At 40.6% G+C, this 26,998-nt stretch overlaps 1 long non-coding RNA gene across 2 annotated transcripts; it reads left to right on the plus strand.

Moving 5' to 3' along the window:
* Positions 1-25,455, plus strand: LOC138158873 (uncharacterized). Of its 2 annotated transcripts, none has more exons than XR_011167757.1 (3): positions 1-484; positions 11,979-12,087; positions 13,045-13,440. It is a non-coding gene; the product is annotated as an uncharacterized lncRNA (long non-coding RNA). The 2 variants fall into 2 exon arrangements; XR_011167756.1 differs by lacking the exon at positions 1-484 and adding an exon at positions 24,869-25,455 and having other exon boundaries at positions 11,788-12,087; positions 13,045-15,366.
* The last annotated feature ends 1,543 nt before the right edge of the window (positions 25,456-26,998 follow it).

The following is a 26,998-nucleotide window of genomic DNA, read 5'->3' on the forward strand; positions in this document are numbered from 1 at the left end:
GCTTCAAAGTAGTCAAAAGTCGCCTAATTCTCCAGGGGCTCGTCCCGGGGCAGGGTTGGGGATGCCCCCGCCCCCGCCTCCGCCTAGTCCAGCCGGAACCGCCTCAGTGGCAGCCACAGCCACAATCACTTCGGAGGAGGGAGGGCAGCGAGAAGGGTTAGGCTCCGACCTCACCTGTCTGCTGCGGACTCCGCCCGCTCCTCTTCTCAGAGAAAAGGTCCCTTGCGGTTAGGCTGGCCATGAATGTGGCCCTCACGCCTCCCCAGACACAAGTGCATCTGATCTTGAACTTGACTTCGTCCTTTGCGTTTTTTAGTGACTGCCTAGGTCCCACTCAGTCCCTAGTCTCTGGAGGGCAGCACTACCAACACCTGAGGATGAGGAAGAGGAGGAGAAGGAAATAGCTGCCGCGGCTGTGATGCAACTTACTGCCTTTAGTCATAAGGAGTTGAGGAGCAGAGGTAACGGGAAACTCTCCCCAGAGGTAAGGATGTCCTCTCAGCCTGTTGTATTTCTCCCTGGGGACTGAAGGTGTGGGATTCATATAGCTGGACCCCGTGGGGGTTAACACTGAAGGAGTAAACACAGTTGTTGCTTCTGGACCACATTCTGCAAGGTTTATTTGTCTCCCCCTCCCCCTCCCCCTCCTTTCCTTTATTATCAGAAATAAACTAATCCAGAAGTCCCAGAGGTGTGCATTCATTTGGGATCAGCAGAGTATCACAAAAGGTCTGACCCTTTCCCTCCAGTATTCTTTCCGAATTGCTTTCTTTTGTACTTTCAATAGAATGATGAAATATAAATGAAGAAATCATTTCAAAACAGGATTATAACATCACTGATGCATTTAGTAGATGTATCTAAGATTCAGCTTGGTTATTGTCAAGTATTTTCTATATATGAGATAAAACATGTCAATCAAAAATGAAACTTTTTTTTGGTATAGATCTGTGGCATCAATACAGAGATCTCCTAGACTTGGAAATTCCCTGTACCAAAGCAGATCAGCAACTCTTAATGTCATTTATAGAGTTATTTGGAGCCATAAGATGTTCATATGTGTCAAAATGTGTTAAAAGCAGAACATGAACTCAAGTCTTTCCCACTCTGGGACTGATCCTTTTTCAATGATACCAGGTTACTGTTATGTAACTGAATACTTGGAGGAAAATATTATTTCTGATGACACCTTTCTTGGAAACAGTCACAGTGAACTCACAGTGTATTCCATTATGGAATTGCTCTTCACCGAATACCTCTTTAATCACTGACCTTTGGAATTTACTCCATCATATCACACCATCTAGTCATCCCTCAGTCATTACTAAGTGCCTTATTTGTGCAAGGCACTGAGCTAGGTAATGGGGATAAAAAGACAAAAGAGAAACCATGAAACAGCATCTGCCCTGAAGGAAATTTTGGTGTAGCTGCTGAAACAGCAAGGAAATATTTAGGTAGATAGAAAAAAGGTACCAAATAGATACAAGGTGATTTTTGAAAGAGAAGCCCCAGAAGTGTGTGGAGGAAGAGGATAGGAAGATATTGTGATAGTCTCACCCAGGTGATACTGTGTGTGAGGGCTTGAACTGGAGGAGGAGTTGTGTGAGCAAAGGGAACAAATTTGAAAGGTTCTGTGCTGAAACAAGATTTGGAAACTGAGTGGATATGTGGGGTGGGAGGTGACAGAGAGAACATTGGGAGTGACGACATTGAGGTTTAGAATGTGGGTGACTAGAAAGACCGAGGTGGTCCTCAACAGTAATATGGAAGTTGGACCAAGAAGAATCGAGATTATGGAGGAAAGATTAATTCAGTTTGGGACATGTTGAGTTTGAGTTGTGTACAGGACATTCAGTTTAAATAAATAAGCAGTTAGTAATATGGAGACAGAACACAGGTGAATAGGGCTTGAAATTCATTGAATGGAAATGAACATTTCTAAACCAGTCACCAGGAAACTACAACCTGCTAGGAAAATTCAATGTTCTAATCAGTAGTATCATTGCTAATGGAAATAGGCACGATGATAATGACCTATCCATCAGTCAATAGTCAACCAGTCAATAAGCATTTATTAAGCATCTACTACATACCAGAAACTGTTCTAAGTGCTGATCACACAAAGAAAGTTAGAAAGGAGGTACCGGTCCTCAAGGATCTCATAATCTAATTAGGGAGACAACATGAAAGTAACTATGTAGATACAGTACAAAAGAATACAGAATAAATTGAAGATAATCAAAGGAAAGGCACTAGCATTGAGGAGGATTGGGAAAGGTTTCTTGTAGAAGGTAGGATTTTAGCTGGGATTTGAAAGGTCAGGGAAGTTGTAAGGTGGAAATGAGAAGGAAGAAACTATCGGACAGCCAGTAAAAGTGTCTGAAGTCAGGAGATAGAGTATCTTGTTTGAGTAGCAGTAAGGAGAAGAATGTCACTACATCGAAGACTATGTGGAAAAGAGTAAGGTGTAAAAAAAAAAACTTTAAAAGGAGACAGGTTCATTTTAGTCAAAGGATTTTATATTTGAACCTGGAGATAATAGAGAGTCACTTGAGTTTATTGAATGGGATAAACTGATATGGTCAAATCTGTGCTTTAGAAAGATTAATTTGACAGCCGAGTAAAGGATGAACTAGAGTAAGGAGAGATGTGGCAGTTAGATCAATCAGTAGGCTATTGCAATAACATGGTGAGGTAAGGAGAGGTTGAGGCAGGGTAATGACTGTCAGAGGAGAGAAGAAGGCATATACAAGAGACAGAAAAGATAAAATCAGCAGGACTTGGTAAAAGATTGGACATGAGGATAAGAGAGTGTAAGGAGACAGAATGACACCTAGATTATAATTTGAGGTGACTGAGAAGATGGTAGTGCCCTCAGTAGAAAGAGGGAAGTTAGGAATAGGGGAAGGTTTTGGGAAAAAGACAGTGAACTCAGGTTTGGACATGTTGAGTTTAAGATGTCTCCAGTATCTCCAGTTTGAGATGTCTAAGAGGCAGATGGAGATACGAATTAGGAGTGTTAACGTGGGCTCTGTAATAACTATAATATATGTTAGAAATTCTCTTTCTCTGGGTGGCCAGGTGGCTCAGCGAGTAAGAGCAGCGGCCCCAGATTCAGGATGACCTGGGGCATAGAATCCGGGCTCAGATACTTAGCACCACACCCAGAAATAACTGGCCGTGTAACCTGGAGCAAGTTACTAAACCCCTATTGCTTTAAAAAAAAAAAAAAAGAAAGAAAGAAATTCTCTTCCTCACGGGGGAGCAGGACAATGGAGTTACACAACAACCAGTCAATTACAGTGATTTCTGAGGTTCAGGGCTGCTTGAATTCTAGCCAATTTGGAGATGCCTGTAGCTGCCAGGAACCACAGAACCAGACTTGACTAGCCCAAGGGCAAACTTGCAGCTCCAGATTTAAGAGTCTCCTCTTTCTGAACATCCTCCTCCCCTTCACCCCCACTCCCTACTTGAAAGCCTCTAGAAACGATATTATCTCACTCTTTTTCCACTCCCCTTTGAGCAGCTTCGAATTCTTATCTCCCTTTCTTCTCTCCCTTAAAAATTCCTCTTCTCAGATAATAAATGCTTTTAATTGGTGATCAGACTGTTTCATTTCAGGTCCCTTTGTGGGCCTGGGGGTCATTTGTTAACCAGAGTGAGGTTAGGGCTGGATACATAGACCTGAGAATCATGAGCATAGAGATGACAATTGAATCCATGGGAGCCAAGAAGATCACCAAGTAAAATGGTATAGAGTAAGGTGAGGGCCCAGGAAAGGGCCTAGTCTTTATTTATTCCTAATCTTTGATCTTGATACAGTGTTCAAAGTTGTTGAACCCCTTAATTCTTCTGAATACTTTCTCTACCTTGGCTTATAATTGCTGAGCTCAGTCAACTGATTTTCTGGGTCTCCTTTCAAAGATTATCATCAATTCTCATTCCCTCTTAGCATTTGAAACCTGCAATTCCATCCTAGACCTCCCCTCTAAACAGTGTTCTTATCAGCTCTTCCTTTTTAAACTTGTTCCTCTATGGAAATGATGAACTAATCTGCATAGCTAGCCCATTGTTTCTTATCTGAGCTCTAGTTCTCCAACTGCCTGACTTTTATTTCCATATAGATGTGTGTGTCACGTAAGTATATCAAACACATATTCCAGACAGAACTCATTACCTTTTCCTCTAAACCCACCCCTCCTCCTAATATCACAGTATCTCTTGGGACTTTTTTATCTCCTAATTTCTCCTACCCATTCGTCCTGTCACTCAGGATTATAACCTTGGAATCATCCTCCTCTCTCTGTCTCTGTCTCTCTCTGTTCGTGTCTCCCCCTCCCTTCCTCCCTCTCAATCTAAATCCAATCAATTGCCTAATCTCTGTAAATCCATCCACTCATATATTGAATCTCATAAATCTCTTTGGTGATAACATAACCACCTTAATCCAAGCCCTTATCATCCCTTCTCCTGAACTATTGCTATAGCCTTATAACTGATATCCTGCATCAATTCCTTGAATTTGTAGTTTTTACACAGCTGCCAAATTGATATTTTAAAGATCTAACCATACCACTCTTCTGTCAAGAAGCTTGAGTGATTGCCCACTGCCTTTAATATAAAATACAAATGCTTCTGCTTGGCATTTTTGAACCTTTTAAAGTTTGGCTTGAAATCATCTTTCTAAACTGGCACATTCCTTCCCACACAGGCCTTCCATGGTCCAGTTTAACAAGTGGCCTTTTTTCCACGCATGTTTACTGCTCTGCTAATAATTGTGGTGAATATGCTATAATCGATTGTATGTCAATATGTGTCCCTGAAGTGGGTCATCATAAAATGATGATGTATAGGATTAGGGGTACTTGAGACCCCAAAATACCAACACCAACACTCCAGGTCCTGCTGAATGAATTCGACTCAAGCCTTCTCTCAGCCAAAGAAAAGTTTATTAAAAGATCTCCACATTGGGTAGACTCTTAAGGAGCCTCGGTATCTGTAAGGCTTGTATTGGACACAGAGCAAGTCTGTGTTAGAAAATTCTGTGGTGCTGTCACACACATGAAGGCAAGATGGGGTCTTACATACAGAAAGGGTGTGGGAGGAATCTAGGGGTGGTCTAGAGGAAGAGTTTGGGGAGGGTCTTCAGGAGGAGTCAATGATGTCAGGCTCCAGTAAATGAGTGATTAAGGGTGGGAAGATGCTGGAAGAAGAGACAATGGTGGGCTAAGCCATTTCAAGGGTGTATATAGATATTTTGAGAGGATCAAAAGTGGAAAGTGCTGGACAAAGGAGAGCTAGGCTAGTACAAGTAAGAGATTTGAGCCTAGCTATAACAAAAGGCTAATGGCCTCAGGCAAATGACTCATCAATTGAATGGGAAGATCAATCAGAGTTCATGAGGGTCCCCAGAGCCTGTACCTCATCATCCCCATAATGGAATATATAGTTTAGGAGCACAGAAACCATCTTATTTTTGTACTTGGAAAATAATATTTGCAAAGCACTTAGTATAGTGTAAGGCATATAGTAGACCCTTAATAAATTCTTGTTCCTTCCCTCTACTCATCTTTGCTTACCATAGTGCATGCCATGTAGAAGGCCCTTAAAGAATTACATTTAAAAAAAGAAATCATTCTCAAACCTGGAGATATTTATGTATTGTCTGTATTTAACGTATGTCAAAGTTGATGGGTGGGTGGGTGTCGGGTAATTGTGTGTGTGTGTGTGTGTGTGTGTGTAACCCAGATTTCTAGCCAAACCTGAAACATTTTGTATGAGATTCTCCTCTTTGGTAAATAGAATGCTGGCTTGATGCTGCATGCCTACATGAGGAACAGACTTGGTTCTGATGGGGTATAGGCTCTAGGAACCCCCTTGAATTCTCCCACTTGATCTAGCATTCGACTGAGGCCATTGGTTTGTTGCTTGTCCTTCCTCCTCCAAGAGGACCAAAATAACATCACTATGTTGAGCTGAAAGGATCGAGACAAAAGATAACCGAGAGTAAATTTTGGAAGTGGATTTTATTGCCTCGGAACTGTTGGGGTCACATACCCAGATCAGACAGTGAGTTGGCATGGACAATGTGCTGGTTTTTTAAGAGATTCCAATAGGTTACTTAAGCTGAAACTACAATCAGTGATTGGTCAGTATGTATTTGAACTTCCCCACTCTTCAAAGTTTACCCTAGGGTAAGGGACCAGGAACCTAGAAGGCTAGAAGGGGTGGAGATGGGGAATATGGGGGGGCTGCCCGGGGCACGGGGAAGAATGGAGAAATAACCGGCAGGGATTTTACCCTAGGCTGAAATTCCTGTTCACGGATCAATTGGGGGAGGGAAGGGTGGAGTTGTGCTAATGTGTCTGACTATGGCTGATCAGACCAATATAAGCTCAGAATACTTTACCACAGGTCAGGCACAAATAGTCCCTGTGAACATTTGGGGTGAATTCTCCAAATTTGCACATCCTGTGCTTCCTCTGAGCTGTTTCAATTCTGCTTTACTCATACAGCACAGCACCTTTTCTGATGAGTACACACCATGCTGAGAGGTCCTGTGCCAGTGTCCCCCCTGTCACACAATCAATTCCAAAGTTCTTGAGAGAGACCTTAAGAGTGTCCTTGTATCACTTCTTCTGCCCACCATGTGAACACTTGCCCTGTGTGAGTTCTCCATAAAATTGTCTTTTTGGTAAGCATACCTTTTGCATTCAAACAACTCCTATTGGAGTTACACTCTCTGTAGCAGAGTTTGAATGTTTGGCAGTTTAGTTCAAGACCTATCTGTTATCCTTAACCTAGCCTAGCCCTCCATTTTCTGTTATCTCCAGGTATCCTTCTACTACTTCCCACCCTTAATCCCATTCTCTTGGTTCCTAGAGTCTAACCTCTAGTTCCCAGTCCCTACAAGATCCTCTTTAGACTCCCCTTCAAGACCCTCCCTAAATCCCTTCTCCCAGACTACTAGACCCCTCCCAGATCCTTCCCACAATCTTTCTGTATATAAGATCCATCTTGCCTCCAGGAAAGTGCTCAGATTCAATCTAGCTGAGATGCAGTTTGGCCAGCTTGAGCATCAAAAATGCTTAGGCTCCTTAAGAGTCTACCCAATATGGTGAATCTGTAATAAACTTTGCTTTACTTTGACTGAAAGAAGACTTGAGTCCAATTTGTTGGGCAGGACCCAGCACATCACTATTCTGGGGTCCCAAGCACTCCTAAGCCCCAAAACTCAATAGTTCCAGAGCTTTGAATAGGTATGACGTACCTTTTGAGAAAGACATAAGTGATTCCAGACCACTTTTGGACCTACTCTAAGGAGGGGAAAAGAAAAACTCTCTTGTATGATTATAAAAGAACATGTAACTGACTTACAATTTGCCTCTCTAGAGACTTTGGGAAATTTCCCCTTGTGTGAAAGATCTAGTTCTTTCTCTTGGTTGAGCTGAGGCATCTCTCTTCCAGAGGGAGAGCCCAACCATTCCATATTTTCTGTAATATTCTAATTTTTTGGAACTTCTCTGTTTTCTGTTTGTTATAAATAAACTAGTTTATTCATCACTATTTGTGATGATCTTTTTGTATCTTGATTTTGGTGGGAAAGAGTTAAGCCAGTGAGTATAAGGTGAGAGCTATATTTCTTCACCTTTAATGTTTAGAAGACCAGAAAACTGGCAGCTTTTTGTTCTGAACCAATTGAGCCACTAGAGCAACAGTATTTGGAGGAAACAAATGTAATTCTAGCCCACTACCCTCTCTCTTGAAGAACTGAGAGACCATTTTCGTAGCTGTCGATCCTGTTCCTGAAGTCTCCCTTGGAGAGAAATTTTTAAGATTCCAGTGATATCTATCCATGTCCCCCTTTGTTATTCAGTAGTATCTGACTCATTGTGGCCCATGGACCATAGCACACAATACTGTCCATGGGATTTTCTTGTTAAAGTGGTTTGCCATTTCCTTTTCCAGTGGATTAAGGGAAACAGAAGTCAAGTGATCACCCACTGTCAGATAAGTATTAAGTGTCTAAGGCCAAATTTGAACTCGGGTTTTCCTATCTCCAGGCCTGGTGTTTTATCCACTGAGCCATCTAACTCCTCCATGCCTGCCTTAGATACTCACTTAGACAACCCATGTGAACATACCTAACCTACTTAGGGGTGTGTGGATGAAATGGGAATGGGAATTTGAAGATCTTCCCTGCCCCCTAATTTGAGGTTTGAGGACCTCTCCTGCTGTGAAGGATAGGCTGAGTGTAATCACATGGATCCTGTGATGGAGGGAATTTGCTGAAGGGTGCAGCAGAGCCCACAGGAAGTTTCCTTCTCTGAAGATAAACTCTGCCCCCTAATAGTCTGAATATAGTCACATGGAGACTGTGGTGGGAGGAGTTTGCTGAAGCTAAGCAGAGCCCACAGGAAGTGGGGAGCCAGAGGTAGTGAGACAATGGGAGAGAGAGGTTTGTGAGTAAATATTGATCTTGTATTGGTTTGTGGGAAGGCTAAAGGATGGTACGGCTCTCAGTGTTATTATGGCTTATTAATATCTTTGGTACTATGATGGAATTGGCTTACTGGTTTTGAGATTCCGTTTTCTAGTATCTAAATAAATGCTTCAGTTCTGTCCTCTATATGGAGAGTTTGGTATATTTTGTGATTGAACATCATGCAATATTTATAGTCATGGTCTTTATCATGATCATGGGTGCTATAAATATTGCATTGGCACTACAATGGATTATTCAAGGAAGACTAGTACCTCTGGTATGAAGGCTTGCCAAGCTCTCTTCAGGGCTGCTCATCTATGGTGTCTACCTGGCATTCAACTGTGACTCCAAGAAGCCGTAGCATGCGAAGTGGCCACCTCCTGATAAACTGTCTTTACAGATGAGCTAAATCAGGTTGACCCCCCTCAAACCAGTGAGTTAAGGGAATGGGCAGATGTGAGCAATTTATTCCAGCAGCCATAAAGGCAACTGAAGCAGGTGCTCTGGGGCACTTGGAGATTAGTCAGACATCCAGGACCCCAAGGTCATCCACAGCAGCCTGGGCCATTGTCTTGCCACTGGACTTCAGATGACTCTGGAAGAGAATGAGGCTGATGATTTTGTGAAACTTTGCCTTACTTAAATCCAATTCACTGGGAGAGTCAAGGCATCACAAACAACAACTTACATAGGTGTGGGGAACTGATGGGAGGAATTTTGTTTCCACGTAATTAAAAGTGCTCCAATTGAGGCGGCTAGGTGGCACAGTGAATAGAGCATCGGCCCTAGAGTCAGGAGGACCTGAGTTCAAGACACTTGACACACTTACTAGCCGTGTGACCTTGGGCAAGTCACTTAACCCCAACTGCCCTTCTTCCCCCTCAAAAAACAAGTGTTCCGCGGTGGCCAGGTGGCGCAGTGAGTAAGAACTCCGTCCCTGACATCAGGAGACCCGGGATCGATTCCAGCCTCAAATACTTGGCACCCACACAAAAAATTATAACTGGCCTTGTAACCTTGAGCAAGTTACTTAACCCCAGTTGCTTTAAAAAAAAAGTTCTCCATTCTTTGATGGGAGGGTGTGGGGCAGAGGTGACTGGTTCTTTTTTTTTCTTTTTTTGCTTTTTGAAGGGCGATTGGGGTTAAGTGATTTGCCCAAGGTCACACAGCTAGTGAGTGTTGAGTGTCTGGGACTGGATTTGAACTCACATCCTCCTGACTCCAGGGCTGGTGTTCTATTCACTGTGCCACCTACCTGCCCCCTGAGGTGACTGGTTCTAATCAGAGCTGAGTTCTAATCAGATCTAGCAGGGCCAGGCTTCTGATCAGGTAGTGGGTTAAAGGCTTGTTATGGGTACTTGAGAGGTTACATCTAGCCAATGGAGAACAAGGTGGGAAATTGCAATGGAAGCAGTATAAAAGGGCTCACATTTGTCTGAGTCAGCTTACTCCATTAAAAGAGCTACCCATTTATTCAGAGAGACTAAATGTAAAATAAATGTAATGAAAACCTTCCTGGCTTTGCAGTGAATATTATTTATTCCTAGCCTGAGCATATTTCTCACATATGCGACACACATAAGCCTATATGTAAGAGCTTACCTGTAGGAATATTCTAATACTTTCTAGTTCAAAAAATAAAAAGTGCTTTTTGATTAAAAAAAAAAAATTGGAAAAAGTCGCCCTTGGTCCGGAGATTATATTTGTCGTTTGCCTTGGAGGCAGCCCTTTATTATCTGAATGACATCCTTAAATTGCTTTTAATTTAAATAGCCCTGGGTTAGGCAGACTTAGCCACAGGTTCCAATTCATTGTTTTAGGTGCCTAAATTTGTTTTTATGATCTTCAAATTTTTAAGTTGAAATTTTTTTAATTAAAAACTGATGAGTTGGTGGCAGTGAGTAAAGCCTCAACCCCGGCCCCGGAGGACCCGAGTTCGGTTCCGGCCTCAGACACTTAACACCCACACAAAAAAACTAGCCATGTAACTTTGGGCAAGTTACTTAACCCCAATTGCCCTCCAGAAAAAAAAACTGCTGAGTTTACAATTTAAAATTTTCATATTCTCTGCTTTTCTGATTGCAACTTTAAAAGAAAGTTCTTTGTCGATCTTTCTCTTTTTTTTACCTTCTGCAAGATAACTTTTCTTCCATGCTTTCCCTCTGAAATTAGCTCTAATTTTGACCTGTGCATACCTTGTCTATACATAGTTGTTTGCCTCTTGTCCTCCCTTTAGAATGTGAGCTCCCTATGGGCTTTTTTTGCATTCCTTGCATAGTTCCTGTTGAATATTTTTGTTGGCTAACTGAATGTTGGGGGGAGGGGGACAGCAGGAGTGAATCCTGCTGGATTGGATCTTCTAAACTAGCTTTTTGCATTTGAATGGGCATTGCCTCTGGCTATGACGGTAAGTCTCAAGAATATTCAACTGGAGGGTGGCAGGAAAAGTGGCTCTTCCTGGGTGACAACTTCCCATCAGGCCTTTTTTTTTTTTTTTTTTGGCACCCTGGGCTTCTTCATTTAGCAGATCTGGGAGTTTATTCCTTACATACTTGTGGTAGACAATTATCATAGATCAAAAATTATCATTTTTGTCTAGATATGAAAACCCCCTAGCCAAATAAAGTGATAAGATTCAAAGAATGTAAGGCCTACAGTTTCAATGGTAGTGATTAACTTCTTTGCTGTGTAGCCAAAAGTCACTTGAGGAGAATGTATAAAAACCTTACCTGAGATTGTATGAGAGGAGCAGGTCAGAAGAAGCCTGTTAATTTTGTCTCTAATGCAATTCGGGGGGGCGGGCTTTGGGGGTGGGTGTACATCATTCTTTTTCATGTTGTCTCCTAGAGATCCTTGGATTAAAAACTTTTTTTAAATTTTTTTGTACCTTATGCATTTAGCATAGTATTTGGTATATAAGTAGTTACTTAATAAATGCTTGTTAACTTGGCTTGAGTTTCAAGCTTTGCCCTTGGGGAAAAACTGAACAGGCTCCCCTCCCCTTACCTCCCATTCCAAAACAAATGATACCATCTGAGCTGATCTGGACAAGCTATTTTTCACTGTCTTTCTTTCATTCTTTTTTTTTATTTGAGTCTTCTTGTACATGTTTTATATGATTGCACATGTATAAATTATAATGGATTGTTTACAGTGGGGGGGGAGAGGAGGAAAGGAAAGAGGGAGGCATAGAATTTGAAACCCAAAACTTTTTTTTTTAATATCTAAGGAATTGTTTCAACATGTAATTGGGGGAAAATAAAATATATATATATATACACATATATATATATATATATATACACATATATAATAAATTATAGACAATCTACTATTAAGGAGGCTCCAAAACTGAAGAGGATATAGAAAGTGAGATGTTAAAAGACTGGAAAAGGAAGAAAGGCCGGGTTATAAAACCAAACAAATAATTTGGAATTTAATCCTGGAGTTAATTATTGAATAGGAGAATGACAAGATCAAATTTGTGATCTAGGAAGATCAGTTCAGGAAGATACACAGCTGAATGGAGGACAGATTGGAGTGGAGAGAGATTGGAGGAAGGAAGAGCAACTAGCATGTTGTTGCAGGAGTCCACAAATAAGGTAAGTGGGCCTGCACTGAGGTGTTAGCAATGTCAGAGGAGAACAGGGGCTATATTCAAGTGATATAAAAAAGTAAAACCAACAGATCTTGCAGTAGACTGGATATGGGGGATGAGAGAGAGTTAGGAGTCAAGGATGACACCTAGTTCTCAACCCTTGAAAGTAATAGGGTTTGGGGGGAAAGATAATGTTCATATCAAGATTAAGGTATCACATGTGGACTGGAATACAAAAATAATCAATTCCTTATGCATGTATTACATGCATTCATAGGATGCTTTCATGGGGCGTTGTGTAGACATAAAAGTTTAGAATGTAAAGTGCAATCCTATCAAGTACGTGGATCTCAAGTTGCCATCATTTTCCAATATTTTTAGGACATATATGTCAGTGATAGGGGGGTGGTAGGAATGATCTTTAAAGCGTCTTATAGCGCTTAGATCTGTTAGGTGCATTGAGAAAGCTTACTAATACATGAAGGCAGTATACGAAGGTAAGCCTGAGATTTCTTTTTTTTTTTTTTAAAGCAATTGGGGTTAAGTAACTTGCTCAAGGTTACACGGCCAGTTATTATTTCTGGGTGTGGTGCTGAGTATCTGAGCCCGGATTTAATCCAGGTCATCCCGACACTGGAGCTGGTGCTCTTACTCACTGAGCCACCTGGCCGCCCCTAAGCAATTGGGGTTAAGTAACTTGCTCAAGGTTACACGGCCAGGTGTTTCTGGGTGGGTGCTAAGTGTCTGAGCCCGGGATACGATCTCCAGGTGTTCTCAACACTGGAGCCGGTGCTCTTACTTGCTGTGCCACCTGGCCGCCCCAAGCCTGAGATTTCTCAAGGAAGTGGTTGGTATCAATAGAAAATTGAACATTTTTTATCTCCAGTATGTCTAAATCTTCTAATACTTACAGGAATGTAAGAATTGGTTGGGACTAATTCTAGTCTTCTGAAAATTCTAGCAGGATGCTTCAAGAAAGAACCTGGGACTCAGTACCTGCATACTTTGATCACATGCGCAGACTACACAGAGGCATATGGGAGGAGAGAGACAAGGAGTGCCAGTGAGCATCACTGAAGCCCTGTCTGTTCAAGCTCTGAATTGAATCCTGAGGTATCTGACTTTGGAGACTGCCCATTAACAGAAGAACAGAAGGAAATGTTGAGGCCTAATCTCAGTAAGAGAACAGGCATGTTCTTGCTGAATCAGTGGGATCTTGGATGTACTCAAAGTATGACCCATAAAATCCAGTTTACTGATTCCTAACTATTAAAGAAAGGTCTATAATGATTCCTCTATGGTGGGAGCCCTCAGAAATCATCTCAAAGAAATACAGGTTAATGGTGTCATCTCAAAATCCAGCAGTCCTTAATTTCTTTTCTTTTCTTTTTTTTTTTGCTTTTTGGTGGGCAATTGGGGTTAAGTGACTTGCCCAAGGTCACATGGCTAGTTTTTGTGTTATGTGTCTGAGGCCAAATTTGAACTCAGGTCCTCCTGACTTCAGGGCTGGTGCTCTATTCACTGCAACACCTAGCCACCCCAGTCCTTAATTTCTTTATCATAAATGGTGGGTGGTGTGAGGGTGGAGTGGGAGAGAGAAAGAGACAGACAGGGAGAGCAAATTCAGCTAGCTGGTGCAACAGATAGTGCCAGACCTCCAATCTAGAAAACTTGAGTGCAAATCTTAACTTAACTAGCTGTGTGATCTTGGACAATTCCTTTGACCTTTCTCTGCCAGTTTCCTTTTCTGTAAAAAGCTGTGAAGAGGGGCAGCTAGGTTGGATCAGCTGGAGGAACCTGCTCTGAAGCTGTTCAAGTGACAAACACCAGTTTTGCAGAACTTCAGTTAAGGATATCGCCGTATCATATCCATAGAAAGTCTGAGCACTGATTCAAAGAAGTTACACTTCTCAAGTAGCCATGCCACAAAAACTTAGAAACTAAAAAAACCTAAGATTTTCTATTTCTTTTTTTTTGGGGGGGGTAGGGGAGGGCAATTGGGGTTAAATGACTTGCTGAAAGTCACAAGGCTAATAAGGGTGTCAAGTGTCTGAGGCCCTATTTGAACTCAGGTCCTCCTGACTCCAGGGCTGGTGCTCTATTAACAATGCCATCTAGCCGCCCCAAGATTTTCTATTTCTAAAAAAAAAAAAAAAAAGTTTTGTTTTTTTTTCTCACCAAAGGGGGAAAATACCGCTACTGAAAATTTTAATACTTTGCCAAATAGTCATTAAAATTATCTAAATATTGCCTAAATTGTAAAACTCACATGCTACAGACTTGATAATTATGTAAAATAATGAACACATTGTACATCAATCTCCACAGCCTAGTAACAACCCCTCCAAACCTAACAGCATGAATTAAACACATTTTTAAGAAGACATAATTTAGACATTTAAATAAAATTAAGTAAGACCAGACTAATTACATTAGTACAATTAGTATGGTACTCATTCAAGTACAATAAATTTAACTTTGCAGTTTTTATCACAAAGTTGTTAGGAATGATACAGCTATTACTAAACCATTTAGATAACCTCACTCATGCACATGTGATTGCAGATACTCCAAACCAAAAAAAGCAAGAAAAACAAAACTGTCATAAAACCTACAAATTCTTTTGGGAATAAGTGGAAAAATGCAAAAAAAAAAAGACTTAGCTGACTTCCTTCAAATCCCAGGTAAAATCCCACCTTCTTCAGTATACCTTTCCCAATTCTTTTTTTTTTAAAGCAATTGGGGTTAAGTAACTTGCCCACGGTTACACGACCAGGTGTTTCTGGGTGGGTGCTAGGTGTCTGAGCCCGGATTCGATCCCCCAGGTCATCCTGACACTGGGGCCGGTGCTCTTACTCGATGTGCTACCTGGCCACCCCTCCCAATTCCTTTTAATTCTAGTACCTGCCTCCCATTGATTATTTCTAATTTTCCTATAGTTTGTACATAGTTATTTTCATGTTCTCTCCCCCATTGGATTGTCAGTTTCGTGATGACAGGGACTGTTTTTTGTCTTTCATTTTTATTTTTGGTATCTCTAATCCTTAGCACAGTGCCTAGCACACAATATTAATAAACAACTGGCCGATTTGACTGCCCTTACCATGCACTGGTATTGGCTTATTCAAACCCCTTTTGTCCTTTACACAGATGCCAGCCTGGAAAGGTAGGAGGTGAACTGTACTAAGAAAATGATCTATCTATACACTATGTTTCTGTAGACAAAACTCTCATCATGGACTAACCGAGTGACCAGTGCCAGGTTTAATGTGGCTTATTTGAGGTAAATAACAACATCAACAACTGTTATTTCAGCATATACAACAGGCCTAGTAAGACTGATGTGTTTGCAGATGCTTTGTTCAAAATACTGATTTTGTTGTTTACTCAATAGTCATTCAACAATACAGTCAATTCTGCTCTAATGATACTTATGAGTTATTAAAAATCACCATGATATGCATAATCACAATAAAAACCATTTATGAGAGGAAATGGGATGAGAGGCACAACTCTCAAAAACTTCATTAGTGACATTTTATTAAAAAGATAGGAACCTTGCGAGAGTGGAAGCAATAGGTATACATACTGAATGGTTAAGAAATCATAAATACTCCAATACATAGCGGCAATAGGAAAATAAGTGTCATAGGAAAATTAACGGTACAACATTTCTCCAAAGTCTTAGTACCTGAAAACTATGCTAAGACTTTGGATCACCCCATATTTCTTCTTCTGTAGACCCTTCCCCTTGTGCAGAGAAAAATCAACCAAGTAAAATCAATAGATGCTTCCATCTTCTGAAATCTACAACATCTCTACCAAGAGGAAAGAAACGTGTTTTATTTCCTGTCTTCTGAAATCAAGATGGATGATTGCATTTAATCTGAGTTCAGCTATATTTTAGTATGTTTCCTTCATATTACAGTAGTTATTTTTTAATATTTTTTTCAAGATTTTTGTTTTCTTAATTCTATATCAGACCGTACAGATCTCTCCATGCTTCTCTGATTCCTCGCAAAGGTGTAACAATGTAGATACAGGTTACATGTCATTTCTTATAAAGTAATACTATTCCATTATAAATACACTTGCCTTAGTGGAGAGAATGCTGAACTTAAGAGTCAAAAAGACCTAAGTTTGAATTCTGCCTTAATGAGTTGAGTGACTCTGGGTGAACCACATAACCTCTCCCTCTTTAGTTTCCTCATTTGGAAAATAGGGGAAAGCCCATACATTACAAAATTATTTTGATAATCAAAAGAGATAATATGTAGTTTACTAATTTGAAATTTACATATAAATATTAGTTATTTCTATACTCTTCAGTGATTCCCCAGTTGTTGGGTGTTGACTTTTTCCAGTTTTTAATGACATTTGAAAATATTTTGTAACTATGACTTTCCAAAATCAAAAGTTAAGATTATAATCAAGCTATTATAAGCAGAGAGACTAGCATTATGATTCTGAATTAACTCTGTCCACAAGAAACATCTTCCATTTTGTGTTATCATATAATACTTTTGTAAAGGACAAGCCTCTGGACTGTTATTTCATTATAAATACTGCATCCTTCCTAAAAACTGTTGCCAGTGAGACTTCCATGTCACTTTTGTGACTTTTGTGTTATAATGTTACAAGACAGCAATGTCAATTTTATTATACTAGCATGTAAGATAACAATGTCAGCTTTTACTGTTAGTGATTTCAGAGGAAGTGTTGAGAAGAACAGGTGGTAACGGTGGTGATAATGGTGGTGGTGGTGATGATGATGAAAAAAACATTTAACAACAAGCACACAGCACCTTCTATATGCTAGGCATTATGCTAAGTATTAGAGTGTCTTGGTCTTAGTTGCCTCTTGGGTGTTAATGAATCACTCAAAATCTGGAAATTCAGATAAACAATGCCTTTCACTAACCACTGGATAAAAGGCAATCCAGTAGGTGAGAAAAAGCAGTCCAAGAAAGCAAAAGCAGGTAAAGAAATAAACAGTTACCAAGGAAGTTCCCTGGAGTCCCAGGAGCTCTCCTCAAAGTCCTAAAAGTGTTTTTTTATATTCTTGTTGCGCAAAGGGCCCAGAGCTGAGTCCAAAGATCAATCCACTTGGGAGCAAAGTTAACCAACTGCCCTAGGTCTCCTCTAGAGCATTTTTATTCAAAACAATATTTGTCATTGTGAGAGTATGTGTAGAAAAGGGGAGTTTGAGGGGAAACTCAGGCTTCCTCAGTTTCACCAGTGTCTTGGCCCATAACACTCCACTCCTAACCCCTGGTCACCAATAATATAGATGGCCACAGTCACCCAATAGCATCCACTCCCTCAGAAAATCCAGTGGTCCCATCAAAACTGCAACCAAAGGCCTACACTGCCCTTCACTGAACTTCAGCTGATTAGAAACTACCTCCTGTTCCCAAGACTGCTTCTCACCTTTATGGCCATTATAAATACACCCTAAAACTCATTAACCTTCCAATTCATCAACCTCCTTAAATATTATAACATCTTTCATTCTACTTCAGTCACACATAAGGAATGTTGCACATTAGTTCTAACCACAAATGTTCTAATTCCCTAATTAGAATCCTAATATTCTCCATAGTTGCCTATCATTCCACCCTTCTTACCCTATGCCTCACACCTCCTGAACCTGCTTTGAAGCCACATGTGGCCCTCTAGGTCCTTGGGTGTGGCCTTTTGACTGAGTCCAAGTTTTCCAGAACAAATCCTTTTTTTCTTTTTTTTGCATTTTGGAGGGGGGAAGGCAGGGCAATTGGGGTTAAGTGAACAAATCCTTTTTTTAAAGAGATTTGTTCTATGAAGTTTGGATTCAGTAAAAGGACTGCACGTTAGGACCTAAAGGACCACATGTGGCCTTGAGGCTGCAGTTCCCCACCCCTGCTCTAACCTTCAGTATTTTCTCAGAGCATTACTCCTGCCTGACTTCACACCTTCTGTTCTAAAACTATTTGGCCTGTATTCTGCATTTGACACTGCTACTGGGTATTGACCATCCTCTCCTTTGGGATACTACCCCCTCTATGGGTTTTGTGATGTTGTTCTTTCTTAGCTCCCTCCCTACCTGTCTGACTTCTTTTTCTGTCTTCTTTGTTGGATCGTCATCCACAGCCTGCTCACTATGCGCATTCCCCAAGTTCTCTGCTTGGCCCTTTTCCCTTCTTCCTCTGCTCTCTCTTGGCAACCACTTTAGTTCCCATGGGTTTAGCTAATATCTCTTTCCAGAGGACTTCCAGACCTATATGTCCAGCCCAGTTTCTTCACTGAGCGTAAGACCTGAATCTCCAATCATATAGTAGACATTTCTTTTTTTTTTTTAAAGCAATTGGGGTTAAGTAACTTGCTCAAGGTTACACGGCCAGTTATTATTTCTGGGTGTGGTGCTGAGTATCTGAGCCCGGATTTAATCCAGGTCATCCCGACACTGGAGCCGGTGCTCTTACTCACTGAGCCACCTGGCCGCCCCTAAGCAATTGGGGTTAAGTAACTTGCTCAAGGTTACACGGCCAGGTGTTTCTGGGTGGGTGCTAAGTGTCTGAGCCTGGGATTCAATCTCCAGGTCTTCTCAACACTGGAGCCAGTGCTCTTACTCGCTGTGCTACCTGGCCATATATAGTAGACATTTCAATCTGAATGTTTAAGAAACATCTCAAAATCAACATGTCTAAAACTGAACTCATTATCTTTCCTCCTAAAAAATTCCCTTCTTCCAAACTTTTCTATTTCTGTCAAAGACATCACCATCCTTCCAGTCTCCCAGTTTGCAACTTCAGCATTGTACTGAGATTTAGAAACCACCCTACATAGCCAATCAGTCACCAAACCCTGCTTTTTCTATCTTCTCAACAATTCTTCCATCTGACACCTTCTCTTCATTCACACAGCTACCATCTTAGTTCAGGCCCTCATTACCTTTCTCTATATTATGGCGACAGTCTCTTAATTAATCTCCCTGACTCAAGTCTCTCCTTGACTTTAGTCCATCCTATATATTACTTCCCAAGAAATGTTTCTTAAGCACAAACCTGACTGTGTGACTCCTCTCCTCTCCTTCCCTTCTATACAGAAAGGAGCCTTATTTTGTGGTGCAATGTAGAGGGTGGGGATTTGAATTGAAGCCCCAATGTTCCAATCCTGCCTCTACCACTTACACTTTTGTGATACTATTTCTCTGACCCTCAGGTTCCTTAACTAAATGAAAATTAAAGGGATTAGGCAAGATGACCTCTAATGTTCCTCTATCCCAATATAATTCCAAAGTTTTCTATGATTAACAAGTAGGCTATAAGATGCATTTCAATTTTCCCTGGTTTTAAAGATGTAGTATGAAGAAATATATGAATGCATGTATACACTCATACTCTTTATTACAGCAAAATGTTGTTTCCTGAATAAAATTGTACATACATATACAGATATGCGTTCAGGAAATTCAGTGGTACAATATTTAGTAAGGATCCTATCTACTTGGATGAATTATTACTAAACATCACACCAGGTTTCTCTAAATGCAGCTAAGGTAGCATTAATGGACTAAACTGCAATGTCACATGAGCATGCAGTCCACTAAAATCCCTAGATCTTCACATAGTATATCTAGGAGACTTCTAACTGACTTGGCAACATGAAAGGTCTACAAAAGGGCCTCAGACAGAACAAAGATAAGGTATAGTCAATATAAGCCTAGAGGTGATATGGACTGGCAGAGAGCCTTAACTGAAGGAGGAAATATTGCTGGCTCAGTCCCTGGGTACTTGGGTACCTGATAGGAGTCCTGAATCTGGTAGAATAATTCCAGACATCCTACTGTAATGGGAATGTAAATTTTAAAGATCTTCCCTGCTCCTAGCCTAAAGTGCACCTGGAGCCTGGGGTGGGAGGCTTGTTTTTCAGTAGATACTTCTTGATTGGCCAGTGAGTCAATAAGGTTGTTACATTTTCTGAGCCAGGAGAAGGCTATATAAGCCGTGATGTGTAGCTTTGTTTTGGGGCTCATCTTGAGAAGTGTTCTGTGATTTGATCTGGATTCTGGGAAGCCGTTGTCCAGAGCCCCCCGGCTTTGAAACCCAGATGTTGATTTGGTATGGATGTAATGGTTGGACAGTTTGGAAAGCTGTCTACTTGATCTGTTTCTGTCTTGATAATTCTGCCTGTATACTTTGAAGTTCAGGGTGCTGACCTTTTTCCCCTGAATGAGGTAAACGATATATGTATGTTTGACTGATTAAAGTAAGCTTGTTAACCCATTTTGAGTTGCTTTCCTTTATCAAAGCAGATCCAAGAACCTGTGTGAGCAGCCACCCTGGGGACACTGGGGTGCTTGCTGCTACACCTACTGAAACTTGTCAGCAGGAAGGGAAAGGAGAGAGATAAGGCTAAAGTCAACACCTACATTAAGACTCCAGGGTCACAAGTAAGGGATTATGGTTTACTTTGATTATAGGACCTAGTCCCTGCATTGTTGGGAAAGAAACTTCATGGATTTGAAGCCAAAAGGAACCTGTAAAGACATTTAGTTCAAACTCTTCATTTTACAGATGGAGAAACTGAGGATGAAAGGTATTCATACACCCTCCACCAGAAGGGGGAAAAACTGGGGGTAGAGGTCACACAATGACTAAAGTAATAAGTCTTCAAGCCAGCATTCAAATTATAAACAAACTAGTAGTTATCTTTTCCTAGGTAAGTGCCTCAGATACTTTTCCTTTGCTATCATTGCTGCCTCTAGGCCGTTTTGAAAGGAAAAATATTCCCAGAGTCAGGAGCCAAGGGAGTGACCAGAGAGAAATTATATACCCCAAGGGAAGGCCAGGAGGAAGAGCTGAGAAGGAGTGATACTAGTCACAGAAAGGAGGGTACCAGAAAGAGGGAGTACATTGATCACTTACACAACACATTACTTCACAAATACCTACTAGCATTGTTAGGAAGACAAAAAACAAAAAAGACATAGAATTGATACAAAGAAGTAGGAAGTATTTTAATAATAAAAATAACAAATCCACTTTACCTTTGACCAACATGTTCTTTACTTTGATGAAAAAATAAAAAACCCAATTTACCATATTAAAAAATGAAAAAAGAATTCATAAAGGATGAAAAGGAAATAAAGGTAAAGAAAGCATTTGGGGGGCAACTAGTTGGCGCTGTTGAGGTTTAGGGATTAGGGGGGCTCAAGACCCCAAAATATCAGCACACCTGCCGAATGAATTTGACTCAAGTCTTCTCTCAGCCAAAGAAAAGCAAAGTTTACTAAAGATTTGCCTTAATGTATAGAGTCTAAGGAGCCTAAGTATTTGTGGACTTATATTGGACAAGCAGGCCAGAATAATCTGACACAGAATGAGTCTGCACTAGATTGAATTCTTGGCAGCTTCATGGAAGCAAGATGGATCTTATATACAGAAAGATTGTAGAAGGATTTAAGGGTGGTCTAGAGTAAGGGTTTGGGAAGGGTCTTGAGGAGGAGTCTAAGAAGGATCTTGACTACTGTAGCAGCAAGCACCCCAAGCTCATCCTCAGGGTTTGCTGCCCATACAGGTTCTTGGATCTGCTTTGTTAAAGGAAAGCAACTCAAAATGGGTTAACAAGCTTACTTTAATCAGTCAGATATATATCGTTTACCTTGTTCAGGGGAAAGAGGTCAGCACCCCGAACTTCAAAGCATACAGGCAGAATTATCAAGACAGAAACAGATCAAGTAGACAGATTTCCAAACTGTCCAACCATTACATCCATACCAAATCAGCATCTGGGTTTTTCAAAGCCAGGGGACTCTCAACAAACAATGGCTTCCCAGAATTCAGATTAAATCACAGAACACTTCTCAAAGTGAGTCCCAAAACAAAGCTACACATCAGGGCTTATATAGCTTTCTCCTGGCTCAGAGAATGTAACAACCTTATTGACTCACTGGCCAATCAAGAAGTATCTACTGAAAAACAAGCCTCCCTCCCCAGGCTTCAGGTGCACTTTAGCCTAGGGGCAGGGAAGATCTTTAAAATTTACATTCTCATTACAACTACTGAGGTCAGACTCCAGGAATGAGATTAAGAAAGGAAAATAGCTGAAGGCTGCCTGGAGATGACAGATAATGGAGGGCTACTCTAGTTTAAAAGTAACAGATTTGGGTATAGATATTTGTTTGTACAGAAGCTTTTCAATTTCATGTAGTCAAAATTATCCATTTTACATTTTATGATGTTCTCTAATTCTTGTTTAGTCATAAAGTCTTTCCCTCTCCACAAGTCTGATAGGTAAACTATTCCTTGTTTTAGGAGACTGCTTACAGTATCAACCTTTATACCTAGATCATGCACCCATTTAGACTTGATTTTGGTATATGGTGTTAGATAATGGTCTATGCCCAGTTTCTGCCATACTATATTCCAGTTTTCCCAGCAGTTTTTGTCAAATAGTGAGTTCTTATCCCAAAAACCAGTGTCTGGGGGTTTATCAAACAATAGATTACTATAGTCATTGACTTCTGAATCTCGTGTGCCTAATCTATTCCATTGATCCACTCCTCTATTCCTCAGCCAGTACCAAGTAGTTTTGATGACTGCTGCTTTATAATATAGATTGAAATCTGGTATAGCTAGTCCACCTTCCCTAGCATTTCTTTGCATTAATTCCCTTGATATTCTGGACCATTTATTCTTCCAAATGAATTTTGTTACTATTTTTTCTAGCTCTATAAAGTAGTTTTTTGGTAAATTAATTGGTATGGCACTAAATATAGAATTTAATTTAGGTAAAATTGTCATTTTTATTATATTAGCTCCACCAACCACGAGCAATTGATATTTTTCCAATTAGTTAGATTTGACTTTATTTGTGTGAAAAGTGTTTTGTAGTTGTGGTCATATAGGTCCTGGGTTTGTTTTGGCAGGTAGATTCCCAAATATTTTATAATGTCTACAGTAACTTTAAATTGGATTTCTCTATCTCTTGCTGTTGAATCTCATTGGAAATATATAGGAATGCCGAGGATGGGTATAGATATTTTGAGAGGATCAAGGGTGGGAAGTAGCTGGACAATGGAGAGCTAGGCTAGGTGAAGAGTAACAAAGATTTGGGCCTAGCTATAATGAAAGCCTTATGGCCTGTAATGTAATACCAAGCAAAGGCAACTTTCCAGGTTCAAAATACCAGCATAGGTGCTCTCTATTTTATTCAGTAACAAACCCAGAACAGAGAAGATCAAAACATGACATCATTCAAAATACAGTATTTACTAAGTATGATTAAATAATCTCCAAGTACTACCCCACCCCAGGACCTTCCAATCATTCAATCAATTACAAAGTCTCTGTTCTAAATACTTCTCCACCCCTAGGCTATACCTTAATTAAGTCCACCACAAAGCCCCTCTTCTCAAATGGAGATTAGTTTCCAAACATAAGTAAAGTACCTTCATTTGTCAATCACAGAGCACAATAAGGTCAAAAGTTCCCCACCCCTGGATCACAATTGAATCTACCCCAGAGTTACATCAAGTTTAAACACAGCACTTAATACCCAAATGGAGGTCTTTTCTTCTTCTTGACACGAGGCAAGTTCTCAGCAATCTTAGTTCCTGGGGAGACAAGGCTTAGCAAGGCCATAAGATACATTGCCAGTCCCTTCATGAATTTATCCTCTGTCTGTAGAACACTCCTAGAACCCCTGAACACATTAGCAAAGCCCTCTCCCAGGATTTCTGTAAACATACAACAAGAAAATCCTTCTTCAGGGCTTCTGAACCAACAGAAAGGCTCCCAGACCCCTGCAACAACAGCACTGTCCTTCACCAGTGGACAGTATTCATTCTGTCTGCAGGACAGTCTCCAGACCCCTGCAACAACAGCACTGTCCCTCACCAGTGGACAGTATTCACTCTCTGTCTGCAGGACAGTCTCAGGGCTTCTTAACCAAATGCCAGGTTCCAGGACTTCTTCAACAAAAGGACTGTCTTTCACCAGTGGACAAATCTGGCAAAATAACATCAAAACAGACAGACAAAGTACCAGCAAAACAGCCATGTCTCCTCAGTCCTTGGCAGCTCAGGGGGCAGGTCTCAAAAGTCCAGGGCAATTCAAAGCGGCCACCAGTAATTCTTAGTCTCTCTCTCTCCACGAGGTGCTGCTTCCAAAAAAATCTTCCGCCTCTCTCTAGTGTCTCTCCAAATCTACATCACCAGCTCCTCCCAGTTCAGGACTTTCTTTTCACATCAACAAGCCCATCCCACAGGTGGGATTAACAAACTCTGGGTTTTAACACAATCAATTTGAAAACCAAGCCAATACAGGGGAATCTTTAATTGCCATTACTATCACATGGCCTCAGGCAACTGCCTCATCAAGTGGGAAGATTCAATCAGAGTTCAAGGGGTTTCCCAGAGCCTGTACCCCATCACTGAAGTGAATAGAACACAGGCACTGAAGTCAGGAGGACCTGAGTTCAAATGTGGCCTCAGATACTTGACACTTACTATCTGTGTGACCTTGGGGAAGTCACTTAACCCCAATTGCTGTTCCTTCCCCCCTCCAAAAAAAAAAAAAAATATATATATATATATATATATTTTGACCTGTTATATATAATCCCAGTCCCAGTAGGACTCTCTCCCCTTTGGTGAAGATAAATGCCCTTCCCTGTGTGAGGAACAGGGTGGAGTTGTGAAAATCCAGAGGGCTACAGCCTTCCTCAGTCTTCTTCAAGTTGTCTTCAGGTTGCTTGTAGTTCCTGTCTAGCTTTGAGTCACCTCCACATCTTTTGGCTTCCAGTTTCAAGAGAGAAGATGGAAGAGACCAACTTCATTTCAAGTTGCTGAAGAAAAAGACTCTGGGAAGACATTAGAGGAGAAGGCAGTCTTCATCATGTCTCCCTCTCCAGTTTGCTACACTAGACAGTTTGGGGAACTTCCCATTGGGCAAGATCTAGGATCTCTCCCTTGGTTGAGACAAGTTACTTCTCTCCAAAATGTGAGAACTCCTTCACTCCATATTGTCTGGTTTATATTCTCTTATGCATACTTTCTCTGATTTCTATTTTGCTATAATTTGCACAATTGGGTTTCTATGACAATTGCTGTGTGTATCCACTGTGGAACTGGGTATTTGGTAAGCCTTGGATATAAAGCTTGGCATCCTCTTTCCCTTCCAATATTGAAACATTGCTCAAAAATTAGCTTGAACCTGAAGATAACACCCTTGGCAAAGATATGTCTTCTGCTTCCCTTCAAGTCACACAATGAATCCCCCATACTACATGTGGAGAGGCAACCCTCACTACATATGGGACATCAGAAAATCTAAAAAGCTAGATTAACAGAAAATGGATGATTCAAAGAACTCAGCCTAAAAAAAAAGACATGAACAAGCCAGAAAAAAAAAAGGAACAACCAGTGGGAGGAAATATAAATCTAGGATTAGGTAGAATTACAAATGTATACTAGCATACAGTCAAAAACTGATTAATACCAATATTACATAAAGTAGATTTTGGTGAAAATAGAGGAGAGACAGCCTATGCAGCTCCTTCTATCACTCAACAAGCAAGCATTTATTCAGCACCTATGATGTGCAAGGCAATGCACAACATACTGGGAGTACAAAGAAAAGCAAAATACAGCCCCTGATCTCACAATCTAATCAGAAAGACAACATGCAAATAACCATGTACAGACAGATTATACCAGGATAACATGGAGATAATCAGCAGAGAGAGGGGACTGAAATTAGGAGAGATTAGGAAAGACTTCCTATAAATAGTGGGATTTTAGCTGCAACTTGAATGAAGCCTGGGAAGCCAAGTGATTGGCAAAAGGAGAGAAAGCATTCTAGACATGGACAGCCAGTGAAAAATGCCTCGTGTCAGGAGGAGTGTCTTGTCTGAGCAGTAGTAAAGAAGCCAGTGTCAATGGATCACAGAGTACATAGGGGAAGGGAGAGAGGAAGGGGGGAGCATAAGGTATAAGAAGGCTGAAAAGGAGGGAGTGTGACTATAAAAAGATTTGAATGCCAAACAGATTTTATATTTTATTCTGGAAGTGAAAGGAAGCTACTAGAGTTTATTGAGGAAAGGGTGACATGGTCTGACCTAAACCTTACTAAGATCTCTTTGACAGCTGAGGGGAGGATGGACAAAGAGATGTGCATCAAGGAGACCAACCAACAGGGTATTGCAGTAGTTCAGACATGAGGTGATGAAGATCTACACTAGTGTGGTCACAGCATCAGTGGAGAGAAAGGAATTTTAGTGAGAGATGTTGCAAAGGTAAAATCAGTAGCCCTTGGCTTTTCTGTGAAGCAAATATGGTCCTATTGCCTAAAAGATGGAGAAAGTTATAGATCAACACATTCAACATATATTGATACAAAAACATTGGTTCAAATGTTAACAAAGCGGGGATACAGTATCACCCTAAAATGATCATTTACTATAAGCATGTTGGATTTGTGCTAGGAATGGATAGTTGTTTCAATATCAGGAAACCTATGAACATAGTACATTATACCAATAAAAACAGAAAAAGGTTTTGACAATGCAATAGCCATTTGTGGGGAAAAATAAGACAGGAATTAATTGTTTCATTAATATGAGAAACAATATCAAAACTAAAATTTACCTTTTTTTTTTTGGTCATGGAGGAATACTAAAAGCCAATTCAATAAGATAGAGGGTGGGGAACACAGCCTCTGTGTTCCTTGCCATCCATATTATAATAGTATATTTATAGCACATTAAAAATTGCAAAGTAGGGGCAGCTAGGTGGCACAGTGAATAGAGAACTGGCCCTGGAGTCAGGAGGACCTGAGTTCAAATTTGACCTCAGACACTTAACACTAGCTGTGTGACCTTGGGCAAGTCAGTTAACCCCAATTACACTGCCCTCCTTCCAAAAAGCAAAAATT

This window comes from Petaurus breviceps, unplaced genomic scaffold, assembly GCF_028583685.1.
Source record: "Petaurus breviceps papuanus isolate PSGF00001 unplaced genomic scaffold, PetGlider_PUasm1.0 175, whole genome shotgun sequence".
NCBI classification, from domain to species: domain Eukaryota; kingdom Metazoa; phylum Chordata; class Mammalia; order Diprotodontia; family Petauridae; genus Petaurus; species Petaurus breviceps.